This window comes from Neofelis nebulosa, chromosome 2, assembly GCF_028018385.1.
Source record: "Neofelis nebulosa isolate mNeoNeb1 chromosome 2, mNeoNeb1.pri, whole genome shotgun sequence".
NCBI lineage: Eukaryota > Metazoa > Chordata > Mammalia > Carnivora > Felidae > Neofelis > Neofelis nebulosa.
In genome coordinates, this window is record NC_080783.1 from 361,768 (window position 1) to 378,720 (window position 16,953).

The window sequence follows — 16,953 nt, forward strand, 5'->3', positions numbered from 1 at the left end:
CAGAGAGAGAGAGAGAGAGAGAGAGAGAGAGAGAGAGAGAGAGAGAATCCCAAGCAGGCTCCTGGCTCCTCGCTTTCAGTGCAGAGCCTGATGCGGGGGTGGAACTCACCAAAGGGTGAGATCATGACCTGAGCGAAGCCAGGAGTCCCACGCTTAACCCAAGGAGCCATCCAGGCTCCCCTGTCTTTTCTCGGAAGGTTGGTGTTTTTTCATTAGGATAGTCTCCTACGTTTCCTTTTCATAGCATAAATGTTTTACCGGTGACATCGATGGATCACAGATCAATTCTTGTGAAGGGCGTCCTAGGGACCAGACAGAGCTCTTTTTTGTATTTTCATATGAATATCCAGTTGACCCAACATCATTTCCTGAAAAGACCATCCTTTTCCTCTTGAATTGGACAAGAGCCCCCAACATAAATCAAGTGATGGTGTATGTGATGACCTGTTCTAGATGCTCTTACGTCCCACTGGTCAATTCCTCTATCCTTGAACCAACACCACACAGTTCAAACCACAAGATTAACCAACCTGCCCTAACTCACATACATACAGCACGTCATCCAACAGCTGTAGAATACATGTTTCTAACACGTGCACATGGAATGTTAATCAAAATAGACCACATCCTGGGCCATAAAACCTCAACAAATTTCAAAGGATTGAAACCATGCAAGTGTGTCCTCTTTGAATTAAATTAAAACTCAGTGTCATCAAAACAATTAGAAAGCCTCCAAGTGCTTGGTATTTAAACCTTACACTTCTAGATAATTAAGGATCTAATGGTAAATCACAAGGGAAACTGTAAAATATTTTGAAGTGAAAATATGACCTGTCAAAAACACTGAGGGGTGCAGGTACAGCAGTGCTTGGAGGAAAACTTGTAGCTTTAGGAGAAAGGTGGAAAATTAATGCCCTAAGTTCCAAGTCAAGAAGCTAGTAAAAGAACAACAAATTAAACCCAGAGGTGAGAGGAAATAACAAAAACTATGGCAAAACTTAATGAAATAAAGCAAAAATTAGAGAAAATCAACAAAGCCAACTGTTGGTTCTTCGAAGAGATTAATAGAATTGATAAACCCCTGGAAATGTTGGGTAAGAAAAAGAAAACAGAAGTTCCAGTATCAGGAATGAAAAAGAGGACATAACCAGATACTACAAACGTTAAAAGGATAATAAGAGGACCCTGGCTGGCTCGGTCAGTGGATCACACAACTCTTGCTCTCAGGGTTTGAGCCCCACACGGGTGTAGAAATTACTTTAAAATAAAATCTTAAAAAAAAAAAAAAAGGGATGATAAGAGAATAGTATGAACAACTCCAAGACAGTAAATTTGAAATTTACATGAAAAACAATTTACCAAAACTGACATTAGAAGAAATAGAAAATCTGGATAGTCCTATACCAATTAAATAAAATTAATCCATAATTTAAAATATTCCCCAAAAGAAAATCTAATTCAGATGGTTTCTTTTTTTTTAGTTAGTTAGTTAATTAATTAATTAATTTATTTATTTATTTATTATTGAGAGAAAGCACAACTGGGGGAGAGGTAGAGAGAGGGACAGATAGCATCCCAAGCAGGCTCTGTGATGGCAGCACAGAGCCCCATGAGGGGCTTGAGCTCACGAACCATGAGATCATAACCAGAGCTGAAGTGGGACGCTTTACTGACGGAGCCAGGTGCCCCATTTTTCTTTTTTTTAATTCAGATGGTTTCATTGGGGGAATTCCTCTAAACAGTTGAGGAAATATCACCAACCTTACACAAACCTTTCCAGAGACTAAAAAGTGAGCAAATACTTCCCACCTCATTTTGCAAGGCCAACAAAGCATTGATACCCAAACGTATGTAGAACATTACAAGAATCGAGGAAAGCTATCGAACCTCTGCTGCCTTGGCTTCTCCATCTATAGAACAGTTACCTACCTTGTGTGGTTGTCAAGAGGCCTGGACTAGTGAATCCATGTAAAAACTTGCTTGTCACGTAGAAAAGCTACAGGGCTCTCAAATGTGAGTGTGCATTTTAATGACCTCTTCAGTGTAGGGTCTGCAGTGTCAGGACAGAGTCTGCCCTGGCATTTCTGCAGAGCACTCGGGTTTGGGACCTCCCTGTGTTTTAAAGATGGAAATATGGAATATGGATGCTCAGAACGGAAAGGGATTTACCCACGGTATCTCCGCAAGACTGTGCATAATCAGATTGTGAACTTTGGGGTCCACCCCTGGGGCCCCTGGAATGTACTTCTGGCAGAGGGAAAACCTATGTCTGCACGTAGGAGACAGGGATGCCCCCTCCTGCCACCTTCCCCCCACGTGGCCTCAGGCAACTTTCGGCCCCACTCACAGCCTCCTATAGAACGTGAGATCCCATTCTCTGCTTCCTTCCTCCTGGGGAGCATGGATGGGTGCAGAAAGACTTCCTAGGCCCCCACGTGGAAGTGACAAATCACTGGACATAACTGACAGATGCCTATGTTTAGCACAGTCCCTTCAGTCCAGGAGATGCCATGCCTGGATCCAGCCATGCCTGAAACCAGTGGACTCCTCCCTGGACCTTTTATAACAGATCAAAGCCATGTCTCAGGATGTTCAGTACAGAATATTGATAACAGTGAGGGACTGGAAATGCCCCCAAAGGCTTATTAAGAGAGAAGGTTTTTGGTTTTTTTTTTTTTAATTTTTTTTTAACGTTTATTCATTTTTGAGACAGAGAGAGACAGAGCATGAATGGGGGAAGGTCAGAGAGAGAGGGAGACACAGAATCCGAAGCAGGCTCCAGGCTCCGAGCCGTCAGCACAGAGCCCGACGTGGGGCTCGAACTCACGGACCGCGAGATCATGACCTGAGCCAAAGTCGGACGCCCAACCGACTGAGCCACCCAGGCGCCCCTAAGAGAGAAGGTTAAAGCAGTCCTGAGTAGTTAGAGCACAAACCCTTATCCAGACCTTAAAAAGGCTGGCTCCTGGAGGCACCTGGGTGGCTAAATCGGTTGAGAGTCCGACTTCGGCTGAGGTCATGATCTCGAGGTCCGTGAGTTCGAGCCCCACGTCGGGCTCTGTGCTGACGGCTCGGAGCCTGGAGCCTGCTTCGGATTCTGTGTCTCCCTCTCTCTCTGCCCCTTCCCTGCTCATGCTCTGTCTCTCTCTGTCTCTCAAAAATGAATAAATGTTAAAAAAAAAAATCTTTTTTTAAAAAGGCTGCATCATGCTGGAATTAGTTGAGGCCTTCTTGTCCCTTGAGGCCTGGAGGAAGCTGGCCTTGCCCACCCAGTCCTGGTCGTAGTTCCCCATGAGTGCTCCGACACTCCGCCGTCACCTTCAGCCCCGATTCTCTGCCTCTGGAGAATGTATTGCTTCTGACCCTCTGTCTGCCCTGGTGTTGACCAAGTGTGGATCTTGGTGCCTGGTTGGCAAGGAGCCTTCTGCGGCCCCAGACTGGCCTGAGCATAGGGGGACTTTTGGTTCGTGCGACTAAAATGTCCAGGGAGGGGTCCACTGGTTTCAGGCATGGCTGGATCCTGAAGGAGTCTCTCCTTCTGCCTGTGGGTCTGTCTGTGCTCCTTCGTGGTGGCTTCACTCTCAGGCAGGCTGTCCCTGAGTGACTGCACTCACCTCAGCAATGCAGGCTTTCCCAGAGGGAAAAAACCCAGTCTTTCCAGGATGCCCTGGGGCCAGCAGATTTTGTCACAGCCCCTCCCTGAACCAGCTGTGGCTGCAGACCGGGAAGGTGCCACGGTGTCAGGTCTGATTATATACGTGGCCCTGGATGGGGTGCAGGGGCCTGTCAGTGCCACCAGGCAGCAAGGATAAGAGTGGAGCTCATGACCAGGAGAGGGATCCTGGCTTTCCATAAAATCCTGCTCAAGGCTTTTGTGGGGGTCACGATTTGGGGAGCAGGGGGTCCACAACCCAGTGATGCCAGGTTTGAAAGGTGAGTGGTCATGCTAGCACAGACATGGACCAGGGTCCCTGCCTGGTCCCCTATAGCCATGCAACGGGGAAGGCACACAGGCCACTGTCCTGTCCCGCAGAGCCAATGCCCAGGCCTCCAGAAACCCGTCTACACTAGCACGGCCACCTGCAGAGCCTGTGTGGGCCTCTCCCCGAGCCCAGCCCTGGAGGAGACTGGGCAGCTGGAGTCTGCAGGGATGTGGACGGTCATGGATGTGTGGATGGGCATGGAAGTGGCGGCACGGGGCTGCATACGTGGGGCTCACGTGAGGCCTCGTGGGCAGGACTGGCTGTGGCCGAGAAGGCCACGTGAGGTTCCTGTGGGACTCTGATCTTCTGGACCCCGTCCAGGCCTTCCAGGACATCATGGGGCTGCTTGTCTAAGGTGGGGGCCTGCATGTTGCATTAAGTCGTTGCTGAACTCCTCCTGTGTGCAGGCTGGGAACACGTGCCCGCTGTCCGGGGACCCATGACCCATGGGTGGGGTGGGGCTTCACCAAGCCTCTTCATTCTCCTTTCAGAAGACACCCTAAGGGAGCTGCTTCTGCCTCCGTTGCTGTAAGCACCCTGACCCAGGCCAGCGCCCCTCTCTTCCGGAATGCCTGCCTCTCAGCCACACCTCTCTAGGCTACCCTGTGCGTGGGGAGTGCCTTTTCAAACCCAACCATTTTCATTAGTGCCCGGCACCCCGGCACCTGCTTTTACCCTCCCCAACCTCCGAGGCTTCCTCTCCCCTCCCTCTGCCTTGCTCTCAGCTCCAGCCACCCATCTCCTTGTAGATCATCAAAACCACTCGGCACACTTGTGCCTCAGGGCCTTTGCACTTGCTGTGCCTTCTTCTCTATTATCTTCACGGCTCTGCTCACGTAACATTTCATCAGAGATGCCCACTCCTGCATCCTGACTCTCCCGCCACTCCCATTACAGTCTTCCTCACTCTCACAACCTCTGTGCAAAGCAGGTCCCTACAGGGGTAGCCCAGGACAAGGTGGACCAGGAGGACACGAGGTGGAGTCCCCGAGAGGTGTGACACAGCCTGCCGCTCACATACCCGAGTCTGCCCTCTCGGAAGTCCAAAGCACCACTGACGGTAGATATCCTTATTGGGTATCACTTTGTGTATGATCTACGGGGCACGGCGCACCGTCCTTCCGGGTACCTCAGGGCTCCCCTCCTCCTCTGGCTCAGGTGTTCATCAGGTGCTTTGCTCCTCCTGGACACAGGGGCAGAGGTCTGTGCGGAGCACCCGTGTGGACTGAGCCGAGAGTGGGGGAGTGCTGCGACTCTGGCCCTCCATCCCTGTCGGCGGATCCCCTGGAGCTCTGTTGTTTGGGTCATGCCAAGGCGTTCTTCCCCCTTTCCTCTTGAGGTCCAAGATGTGCACCTCGTGGGTGGTGATGGGATACCCTCAAGGTTCTCTGACAGGAAACGAACTGATGTACCTGACCTACTGGAAGGAGGTCAGGAGCCTCAGAAAAGACAGACGAGGGGAAATGGCCTCCCAGGCACCAGCCTCTCTGCAGGGAGTTCCGCACAGGGCCACTGCACCAAGCCAGGCTGGTGGAAACTGGAGCAGAGGAGCCAGAGGATCCTGACCAGAAATGCACAGCATCCTTGAACCCTGGAGACATTTAAAGAGTCCCGGAGAAGATTGGGGCGCCTGGATGGCTCAGTCGGTTAAGCGTCCGACTTCGGCTCAGGTCACGATCTCGCGGTTCGTGAGTTCAAGCCCCGCGTCGGGCTCTGTGCTGACAGCTCAGAGCCTGGAGCCGGTTTCAGATTCTGTGTCTCCCTCTCTCTCTCTCTGACCCTCCCCCATTCAAGCTCTGTCTCTCTCTGTCTCAAAAATAAATAAACGTTAAAAAAAAAAATTTAAAAAAAAAAGAGGCCCAGAGGCAGAAGCTGATAAAGTGGCCACGTGGACATCAATCTGGAAACACTTGCGGCTTGGCCCAGGCTCTGGGATGAGGTCCCTGCCCTGCTGCCAGATGGGAACACCCCAGGAGGGGCCCTTGGGGGTGCTGAGCGAGGTCTGAAGGGGCTGGTTCCCCGGGGCCGTCTCCCCACCCCACCCCAGGGACAAAGCAGGGGAGCGCGGTGCAGGGCGGAGTCGTAATGTGGGCGGGGCCCCAGGTAGCCCTGCGGGGCGGAGCCGTGGTGTGGGCGGGGCCCCCAGGTAGTACCCCAGGGCCGGAGATCCTCACGACCCCCTCAGGAAGGCCGCGTGGGGAGAAGCTGCCCGGGTGGGCGTCCACTCCCCGCTCTTCCATAGCGATGCTGCGGTAATAGGAGGGCTTGTGGGACAGAGGCGGCACCTGGAAGCTTCCTGGGGCTGAGGCCTGGGGAGGCTGCGAGCCCCGCTCTGGCCCCTCCCTGTTTTTCTCTAGTAGCTCGTTCTTCTTCCGGAAGGATCAAAGCCCGGACAGAAGGGTTTTGTATACACTGGGGTAAGTGCTGGATAAACACCCAGGGGGCAGAGACGGGGCTGGGGGGTGGGGTGGGAGGGAGGGGGTTCTACATGCCTGACCCTGTGCCCCCTCCCCCACAGCACAAATGGAAGGGTGGGCTCCAGCCTTGGGAGGCGGCCTCAGGGCGGCGGGCTCAGCCGGACCAGCTGCATCCGCCCGCAGGGCCCCGTTGCCCCTCTGCCAGCCCCTCCGCTGCTTAATTATAAAGTATTTGGGGGCACCTGGCTGGCTCAGTCAGTTAAGCCTCCGACTTCCGCTCAGGTCATGATCTCACGGTTGGAGGGTTCGAGCCTGGCGTCGGGCTCTGTGCTGACAGCTCAGAGCCTGGAGCCTGCTTCAGATCCTGTGTCGCCCCCTCTCTGCCCCTCCCCTGCTCGTGCGCTGTCTCTCTCCCTCTCTCTCTCTCCCTGTCTCCAAAATGAATAAACATAAAAAGTTTTTTAAATGCGAACATTGTCAAGCAGCCAGGTGAAGAGCCCAGTAAATGTGCCCGCTGCCGACAGAACTGAGCAACTTTGCACCAGCTGTGAGCCATCCGGGCTCTTGTCATTTCCCAGGCACAGAATCAGCCCTTTTCTTTCAGGTATTTATTTTTTCTCCTTGGCTTGTCCATAATCTTTGTATATTCTGGATATTAATCTTTCGTCTGTTTTATATAAATGTTGCAAATACCTGCCCGCTCCCCCAGGCTGCCGCCCTTCCCCGGGGCCTTTGTTGGGGCAGGGCCGCCCACCCCGCTGTCTTACACCTGCTGCCAGGCTCTGTTCCTGCCCTTCTGGTGGTGTTTAAAATCCAGTTTTGTGGGGCCCCTGGGTGGCTCAGTCAGTTGAGCTCTGACTTCCTCCGCTCAGGTCACGATCTCATGGTTCATGGATTCGAGCCCCACCAGGGCTCAGCACTGACAGCCGGTAGTCTGCTTGGGATTCTCTCTCTCTTCCTCTCTCTCTGCCTCTCCCTGACTCGTGGCTTTTCTCTCTCAAAATAAAGAAATAAACTTAAGAAAGAGAGAGGTTCTCTCTCTAACAAAAAGCGCCAGTTTTGTGGATGTTAGTAAGAAAGATGTTCTTTTTCTTGGTCTTCTCCAACCTGGGCTGGAGGTTTGTCCAACACTTCCTGCCGAAGAGGCTGGTGTTTTCCAGGACTTTGAAACTCAAAGCTGAACCTGAGTCCAAGTCTGGACTCCCCGTGGACGGGCCCTGCCTCAATTCCTCATGCTCCTAGCTACTTCATGTATGTGTTCACATCTGGCACGGTGAATTCGACTTTCATGCATTCTTTTTGCATTTATTGTGCACTTCAACGAACATCATGCACGTCCATGATTTAAAGAACTCAGTAGCTTTACGAGATTTTCGGTGAAAAGCAGCTGTCCCCGGGGCCTCCTCCCCAGACACACCATCTCCAACCCTCACTCCACGGCACGCCTCTGGGCAGCTCTGGGTTCTCTGTCAGAGATGTGCCCACTCACTCGCTGCCTTGGAAGGTGAGGAATCAGCCCCCCAGCCCCACACCTACTTCCTGGCTGCCCTACCTTCCCGTTTTCACTCTCTGGGACCGGGTGAGGTTTGTGTCTGTGCCATAGGGCAGAGCCATGCTCTCAGCCCTGGCGTCCCGGCGGTGGCCCTGCAGTGCACACGCTTGGTCTGTGACTGCCCAGTTCCAGTCGTTTCCAATCTTGCCCCAAAGGAAGATAACCCAGAGCTCTGGGGCCCCTCGTCCCTGGTCCAGCCTGCCACTCCCCAGTGACATCATCAGGAAAACAACATTCTGGATCAGTCCGATGGATTCATGTGAAGAAACCGAGGCCACCCCGATCCTATAGTGTTCTCTGACCTCAGAGCTTGGCGGGGATTCCCCCAGGAGAGCTACAGGGCCTTCTCGGGCTCACCCCTCGCCCCTGCCTTCCATGTCCCCAATATGGTCACATCACAGGTTCACCTTGGGCATGGCTTGTAAGCAGCCATTCTGATTCACAGGCTTCCCTGCCTGGAGTTAAGGACTGCCTCCCCTCCTACTGCTTCTGTGTGCCTGGTACTAACAGTTGATGGACACTTTGTGGTCCTGTCATCGTTATCAGTCATTGTTCCAAGTGCCTCTGTCCGTTGTCCTGTCCTGGAGGCCCCCCTCTGTGTTCTTCCCCCATGTGCGTGGGTCTCACCCCTGTGCAGGTGATGCCAATGGCCTGGGGCCTTCCCAGTGTCCCCTCCCCCGCCCCCGTCCATATTCTCTGCTCCATCTCTGTGTCTTTGGTTCTGGCTTCAGGAAGAGTTCCTTAATTTTATCTTCACGCATTTCTATTCCAATGCTTCTTTCTTATTCTTTGATCATTGCCTTAACAAAGTTTCCTGTTCTCGGTGTTATGGACACAGTATCTTCTCTTTCTGAGGATTATAACTTTAAGGGACTTTTTGGTGGGAGGCCTCTTATTTTGCCCCCTCTCCCCCCACACTTCTGTATGATTTAGTCCTCCCCTTTCGTGCGGGAGGTGCTCCTTGGCTGTCCTTCCACGTGGACAGGAGGTCCAGCAGCTCCTTGTGGGTGTCCAACCAAGTCTGGTAGCTGGCCTGCTTCTCTCCTGGGAACCCTAAAACGAGGTCCTTTTCCTGGGCAGTCTGGCTTCTCCTGAGAAGGTTTGTCAGGTCTCCTGCTTGGGGTGAGGGGGGGCGCTCCCTGTCTTTCTGGCAGCATCCCGGAGCAGCTTTCGTGAAGGGAACCAGGGTCTGCAGGCTGGGAGACAGCCCCTTCTTGACACCCCTCCCCTGGGCCTCACCGCCCTTGACATTCCCACAGCTGGAATGCCTCAGACCCAGTTTCTTCCCGAGGACAAATCCTGGGGGCAGGAGGCTTGGGCAAGGCCACCCAGCCTGGCTGCGGGACGTGGGTGAGGGACGTGGGGGTCAGGCCCTGCTGCCTTCCCTGGCAGGGACTGGGCTGTGACACTCAGACACCCTCGGGGTCAGCGTGAGCTCCATCGATTTCACAGTCCCTGCCTGTGTGCGTCGGGGTGGGTACAGGCCCTGGACCCCAGATGTCTGGCGGGGCCACGAGACTTGCCTCGGCCTACGAAACGTGAGTAGGGTGACGAGGGCCATGAGTGAGCAGAAGCTTGAAGAGCCAGGATGCGTTTCTGCCTCCTGACTCGGCCACAGGCTCTGCCCCAGAGAAGGCTGCCCCTCCCCCTGACTCCTGGAAGGCAGCAGGAACGGGAGTGTGTGTGGGCGGGGCTGCGGGGAGGAGCCAATATGTGTGGGCGGGGCTGCAGGGAGGAGCCAATGCGTGTGGGCGGGGCTGCAGGGAGGAGCCAATGTGTGTGGGCGGGGCTGCAGGGAAGAGCCAGGGGGCACAGGGTGCCTGCAGGAGAGAGACAACTTGGCTGCCGCCAGGGGCTGTGATTCAAGGGCTGCTCCTTACTGGGAGTCACTGCCCGGAGCTGACAGCTACATGTGCCGAGTCACACACCACCTTCCATCTTTCTTTGCATTACAGTGTGGTGGAAAGCAGTCAAATCTCTCATCTACTGTTGCCTTCTCTGCCTTCTCTGCAGTTCTCTTTGTTTTTGAGGGTTTTCCCTATTGTACAGTTCTTTCACTGCCATGTTAGAAGGGCGTGGGGAGGAGATGTGACTGATGAGCCTTTTTTTTTTTTAACGTTTATTCATTTTTTGAGAGACAGAGAGAGACAGAGCGTGAGCAGGGAAGGGGCAGAGAGAGAAGGAGACACAGAATCTGAAGCAGGTTCCAGGCTCTGAACCGACAGCATGGAGCCCCTCGCGGGGCTCCAACTCACAAACTGTGAGATCATGACCTGAGCCGAAGTCAGACGCTTAACCGACTGAGCCACTCAGGCGCCCTGCTGTTGAGCCATTTTAAACTGGGATTGTGGTTGCCTGCTTTCCAGCGGTACAGTCAACACTTATCCGACTTCCCAACACGTTTCGCTGACCTCTGTGCAATTCTGCTACTTGTGTCCTGTGCCTCTTTATCGTTGTTCTGGGCGACGCCGTCCGATCCTTCTTTCCGACTCCTGGGTCCCTGTGTGTTTGAAGATGCCTGTGACTCCACTCGGAACACAAGTAGACAGCACTCCACGGTCTCTGTGCATATCCATTGTCCTCCCTCCCGTAATCCTCCTCCCTGCTCCGTCCCTTCCTCCTCTCCTTTATTAATCTTCATTAATCTCCCAGGGCTCCTAACAAAGCAGCACAAACCTGCCTAGAACAGTAGACAGGCTCTTTCACAGTCTGGAGGCCAGGAGGCCAGAACCCCAGGTGTGGGCAGAGCTGGCTCCCTCAGAGGCTCTCGGGGAGGGTCTGTCCTTGCCTCTGTCCTCACTGTGTTGCCCTCTCCCTGTGTGTTTGCGTCCAAATCTTCCCGTCCAGAGGCCCCTACTCTAGCATGACCTCATCTGAACTTGATGTCCTCTGCAAGGACTCCCTGTCCAAACAAGGGTCCATTCACAGGGACAGGGGTAGGACTCGACATGTCTCTCTGGGTGATGCCATTCAACCCTCTCAGCTTTTTTTTTTTAATTTTTTAACATTTATTTATTATTGAGAGACAGAGAGACACAGAGCGTGAGCAGGGGAGGGGCAGAGAGAGGGAGACACAGAAACCGAAGTAGGCTCCAGGCTCCGAGCTGTCAACACAGAGCCCGACACGGGGCTCGAACCCACGAACTGTGAGATCATGACCTGAGCCGGAGTCGGACGCCTAACCGACTGAGCCACCCAGGTGCCCCAACCCTCTCAGTTTTTAAGACTTGTTTTTATCCTTAGAATTCTAAAACTAACTACAACGTGTTAGGTCAAGACTTTATTTCCTCCTCTAACCTGAAAACCCACATTTCTCTTCACTTTTGGGGAAATTTTGCCTACTGTGTGGTGTGTCTCTGCATATGTATGTGGTCTGAGTGGTTGTGGGTCTGTGTTTGCCCCTGCCTGCCTGTCTGTATCTGCCTGAGTGTCTGTGTGTGTCTGTGTCCGAGTGTGTGTGTGTCTGTGTATGTGTCTGAGTGTGTGTGTGTGTGAGACTGTGTGCGCCGTCCGTGCTTGGCGTGCTGAGTGATCCGTTCCAAAGATGTGCTCTGCCTAATCCCTGTGCGTGAGCTGCCTCACGTGGCAAAAGTGACTTCATAGGTGGGGTTGGATTGAAGATCTTGAGGGGGGAGATCCCCCTGCATTGTCTAGATGAGCCCAGTATCATCACAAGAGTCTTCGTAACTGGGACCAAGGAGGGCCGGCCTAGAGAGGAGATCCGTAACAGGGTCTGGGAGAAGCAGGGTCAGAGAGAGGCTGGCTTTGCAGATGGGGGAGGGAGCATGAGCCAAGGGCTGCGGGTGGCTTCTAGAAGCTGGAAAAAGCAAGGAAACGGGTTCGCCCTGGAGCCTCCAGAAGGAAACAGCGCTGATAACGCCTTGACTGTAGCCCAGTGAGACCCATGTCAGACTTTTTCTTCCAGAACCATCAAATACATGCGTTGTCTTAAGCCATTCGGTTTGTGGCATCTTGTTAGAGCAGCCGTGGGAAAGGCGCGTGCCTGGCACTTCTGGTTGTGAGCTCGCCTGTGTTTAGGCTCAGGGAGCCCAGGGAGAGCTTGCGGGACACTTTGGGAGCCGAGCTGCTGCCCTCCGCCAGGGGAAACCTAGTCTATAAGTAATACATGGTCATTGATAAACTCTGAAAAGTACAGAAAAAATGAAAGAATTTGCAGGAAAGATTCATAATCTGGCTCACAGGCAAGCGAGCACTATAAACGTTCAATACATTTATTTCTATCCAACAGGGAAGGAGGAAGAGAGAGAGGGAAGGGGGGGAGGGGGGAGGGGGCTGGGTTGCAACAGGAGCAGTTTTTCCATTTTCCCACTTGCCTTGGGAACACTTTCCTGTCATTATGGTGTTTTAGCAACAGCAGTTGGATGACCGCACCGCGTCCCAAGGATATATGGAAGTATTATTCAGCTGTTAGTATCACTGGGTATTTGCGGTGTTTCCACTTTCCCACCTTTGAGCTAAATCGTGCCCATTTTTTTAATATTTATTTATTTTGAGAGAGAGAGAGAGCGTGTGCGAGCATGTGTGCGCGTGTGCGCGAGAGGGGCAGCGGGAGAGGGAGGGAGAATAGAGGGAGGGAGAATCCCAACAGGCTCCTTGCTGTCTGTGCAGAGCCCGATGCGGGGCTCCATCCCACGAACCGCGAGATCACGACCTGAGCCGAGATCAAGAGCCAGGCGCTTAGCTCACTGACCCCCCAGGTTCCCCGCGCCTCTCGATTTCCTCAGTGCTGATGCCTGGAGGTGGTGTTGCCGGGTCAGCAGGAGGGGGCGTTTTTTAAAGCTCTGCACCTGTGTAATATTATGCGGGAGAGCATTGTCCCCCCCGCCCCCGAACCCCACTGCCAGGATCCGAACCCAGCCGAGTCTGAGCTTGCCCGGTGGGCACTGGGCAAAGCAGCACTTTTTTGGTCCGGAGCCTGACACGACCCAGTGTGTGTCTAGAGAGGCTGTGCTGGGTGCTGGTGACCGGGAAGCTGGGCGGGAGGCAGAGGCTGCTGGCTAATGCGGAGGCACCCGAATGCACCAGTCTTCACCAAACTGGGTTTGAATGTTTCCGGAACTTCAAGTCAGTCTTAGAAGGTGAAGATTTGCTGTCTGTGAGGGTGGAGGAGACCTCGACCCAGGAGAGCCTGAGGATCCTCAAGGCTGCGGTTGGGGGCCGTCACCTCCCCAGGGCCAGCCAGGGCTCCCACCCTGCCGCCTACGTGGGCCAGGGAGCAGGTCCCGGCAGGCCCAGGAAGTCACCTGAGCAGTGTGTCCGTGGGCCCTTGACCTCCAGTCCAGACTCGGTGTTTTGTTTGTTTGTTTGTTTGTTTGTTTTTGCCCTGAGGGCAGTGAGTTTTCTTCTGCCTTAACCTCCTTCCTGAGATCGTGAGGCCTTGAATGTGTTGTTTTGAAACAATCCTCATTGTTCTGAGATTTCCAAGTCAGCCAGCAGACACAGATAAGCCTGTTTTTCTGAATACAGGAGTAAAATCTGGTCACTGAAGTCTACTGGACCTGGAAAGTTAGGATAGCAAATAAAATAAGACTTAAGATCCACATGGCTGTGTCCAGTCCCCATATCCTGTCAGTTCAAAATAGTCCCCATGTGTACACACGATTAGCGTGTAGTTCTAAAACCTGGTTTTTCGCAGTGCCGGCGTAGCTCAGTCGGCTAAGCGTCGGACTTCTTGCGGTCCGTGGGTTCAAGCCCCGCGGCCGGTTCTGTGCTGACGGCTCGGAGCCTGGAGCTGCTTCGGGTTCTGTGTCTCCCTCTCTCTGCCCCTCCCCAGCTCCCGCTCTGTCTCTCTCTCAAAAATAAGTAAACATTAAAAAAAAATTTTAAACTGGTTTTTCACCTAACACCATCCCTGAGAATGTGTCCGTGGCATCTCTTCCGTCCCGCGGCTGGACTCCTCCACCGCCCTCCAGGAGCCGTCGGCCTCGTCCACAGACGGGCGTGGACAGGAAACTCGGCCCTTCTCAGTGGCTTTCCTGGTGGTGGCAGTGGGTGCCAGGCCACGGCTGGAAAGTGAGGCTTCCTGGGGGTCGCACTTGAAGGCGCAGAGCCTGGTGGGCGGAGAGCGGGATCGAAGGCGGAGGCGCAGAGCCCAGGGAGCCCAGGGCCTGTGTGGAACTGGGTGCTCCCCACGCCGGTTCCATCCTAACACCCAAGCCCGGCGGCCATGCCATCTGCCCGTGCGGGGTACTCTCCCTGCAGTCTCTCAGTTGCCCAGCCATCCCAGGACACCCCTGTGGCCCTGCGACACCCGCTGCCTGAGTGCTGCCTCCCGTCCACAGTCACCAGTGGGAGGCATTGTCCTCGGCCGGGGGAACACCCTCCCCTTCTCCATTCTCTTGAACCCCTGGACTCCGGGATCCAGGCTGATGGGCGCCTCTGGACGACACGGGAGCCCCTAGGGGCCGGCTCAGCCATCCACACCCTCCTCCCACGGCAGCCTGGGTCCCAAGGAGGGGCGGTGAGGCCGTCCCCACGCCCCTCCCCGCCCCCCGCCGTGAGCTCTGCACCCTCTCATCCTTGCCTGGTTTAGGGTCTGAGAAGCCTGGGGTTTCCCCTCCGGGACCTACTACCAGGGGCAAGGTGAAGACCCCAGACCGCTCAGTCCCCTCCCACCCAGGGGGCGGTTCTGGTGCCTCCCCCGCCCAACACTGCCCCTGCCCCTTTGGACGGCGTGAGCTTCTGCAGCCCTCCCAAGATGAGTCCATTTGACCCTGACATTGGCCAGGAGAGCACGCACGTTAGAGCAGAAGCTTCTGGCCCGCCTTGTCCCACCCCTGGGGCCCCAGAACAGGGGGCCCCCGCAGAACTCTGACCCAGAGCCCGGGGCACTGGGCCAGTGGGATCGTTCGAGGCCAGGGAGGCTGGGAGAGGCCTAGAGAGAGAAGCAACCATCCAGATGTTGTCCAGAGCGGTGGTGCCATTTTGCATTCGCACCATGTAGGATGTATGAGAGTTCCGGGTTTTCATCCTCCTCCTGAATGACCAACTGTTCAGCTCTGCCTCAGGCAGAGGGGTTTCCAGGGATGTGGGACTTTCAGTGCCAGAACCGGGAACTCCCTATTATGAGTACTTTTTATTTTAGCCACCCTAACAGGAATGTGGACAGCACCTCGCTATGGTTTTGTTTGCATTTCCCTGAGAGTTAATGATGTGAAGCATCTGTCCACGTGCTACTGCCATTCACCCATCTTAATTAAGTATGTATTTATTTATGAGATAGAATGAGCAGGGGAGGGGCAGAGAGAGAGAGAGAGACAGACAGAGAGACAGAGAACCCTAAGTAGGGTCTGCGCCGTCGGCGTAGAGCCCAACTCGGGGTTCCAACCCGCGAACCATGAGATCATGACCTGAGCCGAAGTCAAGAGTTGGACGCCCAACCGACTGAGCCACCCAGGTGCTCCTCACCACCCTCTTTGATGAAGCGTCTATTCAAGTCTGTTCTCAATTTTTTTTTTAATTGGGTTGTTTTCTAACTGTTGAGTTTGGAGAGCTCTGTGTATATACGTTGTATAGTATGTGTATAGTATAAATATATATTTCATGTACATACATCCGTATGTATGTATGTATGTCTTTGGATATGTGCTTTGCAGTTTTTTCCCCCAGCCTTGTAGCATGTCTTTTCCTTCTCTCAACAGTATCTTTCTGAAAGCAAAATTTAAAAAATTTGTTGACATTCACTTTATCACTGCTTTTCTTTCTTTGCGTTAAAACACACGTAACGTAGGGGCGCCTGGATGGCTCAGTCAGTTAAGCGTATGACTCTTGGTTTCAACTCAGGTCACGATCTCAGTTTCCTGAGTTCAAGCCCTGCATAGGGCTCCATACTGACAGGGTGGAGCCTGCTTGAGATTCTCTGTCTCCCTCTCTCTCTGCTCCTCCCCCCCTTGTGCTGTCTCTCTCTCTCTCAAAAATAAACTTTAAAAAATTAAATACACATAACATAAACTATACAGTGTACAATTCGGTGGGATTAACAAATTCACGATGTTGTGTAATCATCACCACTATTTCCAGGACTTTTTAAAAATCACCCCAAACAGAAACTCTGTCCCTATTAAGTAATGATTCCCTGTTCCCCTCTTCAGCCCCTGGAAACCTGTATTTTACTTTCTGTCTTTTGAATTGGCCTATTCTCCATGCCTTAGGTAAGTGCAATCATGCAGTATTTGCCTCTTGTGACCGGCGTATGTCCCCTGCGTAATGTGTTTGTTGTTGTTTGTTTTATTTTATTTTTTTAATTTTTTTTTTCAACGTTTTTTTATTTATTTTTGGGACAGAGAGAGACAGAGCATGAACGGGGAAGGGGCAGAGAGAGAGGGAGACACACAGAATTGGAAACAGGCTCCAGGCTCCGAGCCATCAGCCCAGAGCCTGACGCGGGGCTCGAACTCACAGACCGCGAGATCGTGACCTGGCTGAAGTCGGACGCTTAACCGACTGCGCCACCCAGGCGCCCCAGTTTGTTTTATTTTAAATAGGCTCCATGCTGGGTGTGGACTTGGGACTTGAACACACCACCCAACACAGAACTTGGACTTGACCTCATCAAGATTGGGATGCTTAACTGACCAGCCACCCAGGAACCCCTGCATAATGCTTTTAAAAGTTCATGTTGTAACACGTGTCAGAACATAATTCCTTTTCCATTTTATTGTATTTTATTTACTTTAAATTGTGACATAGCACACATAAAATTTACCATCTTAAAAGTTGTAAGTACATTAGCACTGTTGTGCACTCAATCTCCAGAACTTTTTATTTTGTGAGACAGACTCTGTGTCGATTAAACAGTAACTCCCCCCATTTCCCCTCCCCCAGACCGTGGCACCCACCGTCTACTCTGTGTAAATCTACTCCCTTTAGGGACTCCACGTATGTGGACCCATGAAATAATTGGTCTTCTGTATCTGGCTTCTGTTACGCGGCATAATGCCCTCCAGATTCATCCATGTTGTCGCAGCTGTCAGAATGTCCT

The 16,953-nt window shown here is 53.1% G+C and overlaps 1 long non-coding RNA gene across 1 annotated transcript; it reads left to right on the forward strand.

Annotated features, from left to right (window-relative positions):
* Nucleotides 1-6,120: 6,120 nt before the first annotated feature.
* LOC131494305 (uncharacterized) lies at nucleotides 6,121-16,720 on the forward strand. Its single transcript, XR_009253319.1, has 2 exons — nucleotides 6,121-6,400; nucleotides 16,457-16,720. It is a non-coding gene; the product is annotated as an uncharacterized LOC131494305 (long non-coding RNA).
* Nucleotides 16,721-16,953: the final 233 nt, after the last annotated feature.